Below are 6,000 nucleotides of genomic sequence, written 5' to 3'. Positions count from 1 at the left end.
GATCAGACCAGCTTTCTCCACATCCTAAGTGCATGGCTGTAGCAGCTCTAATTGTACATTCACCAGATTTGAGACCTGGCCCCCTCTTCTAGCTATGGTTTAAAACAAATCCCAAGCAGAGAATGATGGGCGCCTTGTTTGGATCACCTGCTGCTCTTAGGTGCAACCAGAGTGGCACCTGCAACTCTTTTCAGGCCACCTATAAGAGGCAGGGGTGCATATCGGGGTGGGTGGGGAGCAGTGATATAGGCCTGCCCAAGTAATCACAGTGACCTGAGTGCCCCTGCCCCTGAATGTGTCAACTATAGATGTGGATAGTATTTATTTATTTTTTAAAGATTTATTTATTTATTTATGATAGAGAGAGAGAGACAGAGAGAGAGAGGGAGGGAGGCAGAGACACAGGAGGAGGGAGAAGCAGGCTCCATGCCAGGAGCCCGACGTGGGACTGGATCCCAGGACTCCAGGATTGCGCCGTGGGCCAAAGGCAGGCCCTAAACCGATGAGCCTCCTAGGGATCCCTGTGGATAGTATTTAGAGATGGAAAAATCACTGTTTTTTAAAAGTTTTTATTTATTTATTCATGAGAGACACAGGGAGAGGCAGAGACTAGGCAGAGGGAGAAGCAGGCTCCCTAAGGGGAGCCTGATGCGGCACTTGATCCCCAGACCCTGGGATCATGACCTGAGCCAAAGATAGATGCTCAACCACTGAACCACCTGAGTGCCCCTCATTTTTTCTTTCTTGAATAATATTTTAGCTTAATATTCAAATATACATTATTTTTGAAGAGGTAAGAAGTTCACAACTCACAATTCAAAAGCTGCAACAGAATTGAACAAAGAAGTCTATGTCGTCATCCCCTGGAAGCATCATGGTGCCAGCTCTTTGCATTTCTGGGGAGAGATGGAGACTTGGTGCTCCCTTTAGGACTTCCAGGGTGGAGGCGAGGCCACAGGTTGGCTGAGAGCCAGCCTTTGCTGCACCCATCTGACCCTGGGGTCGCACCTTCCCTGATGGACCCAGCCTCCCCTGCCCAACCCTGGGCTCCCAGCTAAGCCCTGGGGAAGACCCTTCTGAACCACTGCCATTCCTGATCAGAGCTGGAGTGTGTCAGCAGCTACCACAGGTCCTCCCTCCTCTCTTGGCCCCCACCTGCTGGATCTTAGATTCCCCATCTCCAGGTCTCTTCATAGCCCATCAAACCCAGAACTGGTAGAAGGCTAGAGAACCTTGACTGGGTGGGCTGCATCTGCCCTCTGTCAGGTATGGGTTATAGAGGGGACCCAACACGTGCTCACGCCCTCATAAGATACTGAGTAAGGATGAATCAGAACAGCCAATTACACCAACTTATAGTTGAGGGGTGAGGAGCCCCATGTTGGCAGGTCAAGGGAGCCATTATGTTTTCTCTGACCCTTGCATAGGGACTCAGTCCTCTTTGGGTCCCTGCCTCTCAAGCACTAGTCACAGTTCAACGGGCTTTGCTCACATCTGGGGGCTATGGAGGCTCTCTGCAAACCCAGAGAGGGAGAGCTGACCCATGTCTTCTCTTCCTGTGGACTCCTGCAGTAATATGTCTTGCCCAGGCCTCCTGACACTGGGCGTACCCCTTGTCTGGAGCCACCAGGCTTCACTGGCAGGGTTCCCAGCTTCCTCTTTCTATCTGGTCCAAGCCTGACTTCCTGCCGGCCCATGCCCTCTGCTTTCCAAGATGCTGCTGGTCCCTGAGCTGAGGGGGTACTTGTCCCAGGCCCTGGTGCTCAGCAGCTCCTCTGTTTGGCCTCTTTTTTTTTTAATTTTTTTTTTTTGTTTGGCCTCTTGATTCCTGGGAGTAGGGGGGAAGGTGGGGTGGTAGCTTGCTGGCAATTTTAAGGGGTAGCCAGACTCTGCAGGATCCTAATCTCTGGGAGCCCTCAGAAATGGATGGAGAATTTGGCCAGAAACATCAATAGAGCACTTTTTGCCTTCAGACTGTGCCTGGTGCCGGAGGTCTAGGGTGATGAAGAAGCAGCCCATTCCCTCAGTGCTGGGAGCCATGCACATGCTCCCAGGTCCTGGGCCAGGCAGAAGATGACACATGTCATAGTAGAGGTGCAAATACAATGGTCCAGGCTTGTCTGCTAGATCTTGTCTGCTGGAACGTGGCCTCCATTCCCATGCTTTTCTCTGTTTCTCTGTTTCTGTAATGTAGAATTACAGGGGGTAGAAGGCTAAGAACTACACTTCCCACATGCCCTTGCAGCTGGGGTTCTGGTTGGGATTTATTTATTTTTTTAAAGATTTTATTCATTTATTCACGAGACACACACACGCACACACACAGAGAGAGAGAGAGAGAGAGAGAGAAAGAAAGAGGCAGAGACACAGGCAGAGGGAGAAGCAGGCTCCATGCAGGGAGCTCAATGCGGGACTCAATCCTGGGACTTCAAGATCACACCCTGAGCGGAAGGCAGACACCCAACCACTGAGCCACCCAGGGATTCCCCTGGTTGGGATTTATATTCTGCCTATGAGAGATACACAGGAGAGATTTCAAAGGTCACAGGAGGCAGGAACCATCTTTCTGTGGTATTGGCACAGACCAGCAAGCTCTGGCTGACAAGACTTGTCACAGCCCAACTGAGTGTGTCACCCTCCAGTCACCCGCTTTGCATTGTGGTGGCAGGAAAAGTGGTAGCCGTGGCAACAGCAGCCTCCTTTCCTCCAGAATCTGGCTCCAGATCACAGCTGTGGTGGTGGTGTGACCTTGAAGCAAGTCACCTGCTGGCGGCTGCCCCTCCAGCCCTCCCAACCATCCTTACCCACGTGAGTAAAGCCCTGTGTCACATCTCTTTTTGCTTTTCAAAACAACCAGACTGTTTCCTAGTTCCTGCTCTGAAATCTGAATGATACGACAGCTGTGGAGGTGAAAAACTTCATTGCCACTGGGCAGTCATTGGTTCACACAGTACATATGGAGTGGGCACCTTCTCTGTGAGGGCACTGTGCTATGTGCTGGGGTATAGAAGAAACAAGATGTGGCCCCTGCCTTCAGGGGGCCCATGGTTGGCAGGAAGGAGACATGAGATCCATACCACAGGGTGATGGGAGTCCAGAGGAGGGTCCTGGCATCAAGCAATTTTGGTTTCAGAAAGTAGAGACCTTTCCAGAATTGTAATATGAAAGAGACTTAGAACAGGAAATTAGATACCTAAAACTTTTTGGAAGGGCTGGAGGATGGTCTCCTGGCTGGGCCTTCAGAACAACTTCTAGAACTGGCCCTCTAGCAAAGCGACCACCTCTGCCACAGTCATGGCCATGCCTGGAACTGCAGACTCTGCTTCCATACAGTTCTCCAAGCAATGTGGGGAGAGCAGGCATGGATGCAGTGGTGGTTCTAGTGGCCCTGGGCATTTTGTCTTCACAGATAAAAATGGCCATGGTCCCTTTTCACACTTCCTGAAAGAGGATGCGATCAGGATGCTTTGTCACCATCAAGTTTGGATCACCCCTATTGGCTGAGCCCACTTCATTGACATTCAGTCTGGTCTCTCAGACCTGGTTGATTTATGGCTACACTGGCTCAGGTACCTGCCCGGGTCCAGCCAGTGTGGCTAGGAGAGCACAGCCAGGTTCCTGAGGAGTGTGGTGTAGCAGGCCCTGGTGAGCCTCTTGGCAGGACCCCAAAGCTGCTGACCCTACCAGATGCCAACCTGAGCTCAAACGGTAATGATGATGTGGTCACTACTAACCTCTACCACCTGAAAGTCTTTCTGGAACAAAGCAGGGAATAAATAAATAACTAGACCAATCCAAACTGAATGATACTTTACAGTTCCCAAACCTGTTCATCATTTTCCCTGAAGGATAAAAGGCAGCATCTTCTCCTGAAATCATGACAGTTAAATGCCAAAGCAAGGTAGCTACTTTCTTCCAGATACAGGATGTTGAAATGTTCCTCTCCCTACATGCAAACGCCTGTTGTCGGAGTCTGGCTCTCATTTTACTCCATGTGAATGGATGACTTAATCCTTTTCTTTTTGTTCCTGGGATGGGATTCGGTCTGTTCCGTTTTAACAGGAGAGCAAGACTATTTCTATGAAGGTTCTTGGTGCTTAGAGTTTTAGCCCAATGTACTCCTTAAAGGAAATGTCTCTGCAGAGAGAGTGATGCCTTTCTTTTCATGTTACAGCCTATGTTTTGAGCTTAAAATCTTTTGGACAATTTGCAAGAAATCTAATTACCAAAAAAAAAAAAAAATTATATAAATAAAGAAACCTATTTACCCCTCCAGTGGGCCATGCCATGTTCATCCCAACAGAGGGTGTTGCTCTGCAGGCTGGGATCTAATAGGTAAGGACATGGGATTTGCAATTTTGCAGCTGGCAAAACAGGCCACACGGCCCTAGCCAGGGCTCGGAGCCCATGAAGGTCTCATCTCTCAGGAACTTAGGGTTTTGTCCTTCTGTCTAGAAAGATATGGGACACCTGGGCAGCTCAGTGGTTGAGTGTCTGCCTTTGGTTCAGGTCGTGATCCAGGAGCCTGGGATTGAGTCCTGCATCAGGCTCCCCACAGGGAGCCTGCTTCTCCCTCTGCCTGTGTCTCTGCCTCTCTCTCTCCCTCTGAATAAATAAATAAATAAATAAATCTTAAAAACAACAACAACAACAACAACAACAAAGAAAGACAGATTAAGCTGATGGCATGGCCGGCAAGATGGGTCCCTGTGTGCAAGCTCCACTCTTATGGGGACTTTTTTTCAGTAGTTTGTATGAATGGCCACATCAGAAATTGACACCTGTTTACTATGTGAAATATGTGTAAATATGCAAAAGTGTGTAAGAGAAGGCGGTACAGTACCTTTTGCCTTTCTGGTGACATACAAATGTGGATTGAAATTCCTGAGGCTGATTAACATCAAACTTTTGCAAATGAAATTGTCTTATTGATTTAGAACTTTATCTGAAACTAAGAGTCATCAACTATCTCCATTCTAACTACTGTTCATACAGTTTCATTCTTCTTCTTTTTTTTTTTTTTCAGTTTCATTCTTCTGATGGAGGAATTTATTTTCAGGTTTTCAGGTATGGATTTTTGTAAACTGGTTGAATTTCTTACTGGTATTTGTTATTTTAAGATTTCATATGTTAAGTTGGGCAGCCCCGGTGGCTCAGCGGTTTAGCATGGCCTTCAGCCCAGGGCTTGATCCTGGAGACCAGGGATCGAGTCCCACGTCAGGCTCCCTGCATGGAGCCTGCTTCTCCCTCTGCCTGTGTCTCTGCCTGTCTCTCTCTCTCTGTGTCTCATGAATAAATAAATACAATCTTAAAAAAAAGATTTTATACATTAAGATATGTGAAATAGTCAATGTGTATTTGATATATCAATATGGTAATATGTAGTAGTATATATTATTATTTTTTAAAGATTATTTTTTCATTTATTCATAGAGACACAGAGAGAGAGAGAGAGAGAGAGAGAGGCAGAGACACAGGCAGAGGGAGAAGCAGGCTCCATGCAGAGAGCCTGACATGGGACTGGATCCCAGGTCTCCAGGATCACGCCCTGGGCTGCAGGTGGCGCTAAACTGCTGTGCCACCCGGGCTGCCCCTGTAGTAGTATATATTAAAATTATATTTATAATGTGATAGTTTTCAATTTATGGTAGAAATACACCAAGTTTTCTTTTATTTTTATGTTTATTTTTTTAAGATTTTATTTTTTAATTGAGAGAGAGGAGAGAGCACAAGTAGGAGGAGAGGCAGAGGGAGAGGGAGAGGGAGAGGGAGAAGCAGACTCCCCGCTGAGTAGGGAGCCCAACTGCAGGGCTCATCCCAGGACCTAGGATCACAGCCTGAGCTCCTGGCCTGAGCTCCTGACCCAGCTCCTCATCCAAGCTGGAGGCAGTTAACCGACTAAGCCATCCAGGTGCCCTTCAAGTTTTCTTTTAAAATACTTACCTGTGTCAGAGACACCACCGGTATCATAAATAGTGGGGGAGCTAAGGTGGAATCATA

This window comes from Canis lupus, chromosome 3 (assembly GCF_011100685.1).
Source record: "Canis lupus familiaris isolate Mischka breed German Shepherd chromosome 3, alternate assembly UU_Cfam_GSD_1.0, whole genome shotgun sequence".
Taxonomy (NCBI): domain Eukaryota; kingdom Metazoa; phylum Chordata; class Mammalia; order Carnivora; family Canidae; genus Canis; species Canis lupus.
This window is presented reverse-complemented; position numbering follows the sequence as displayed.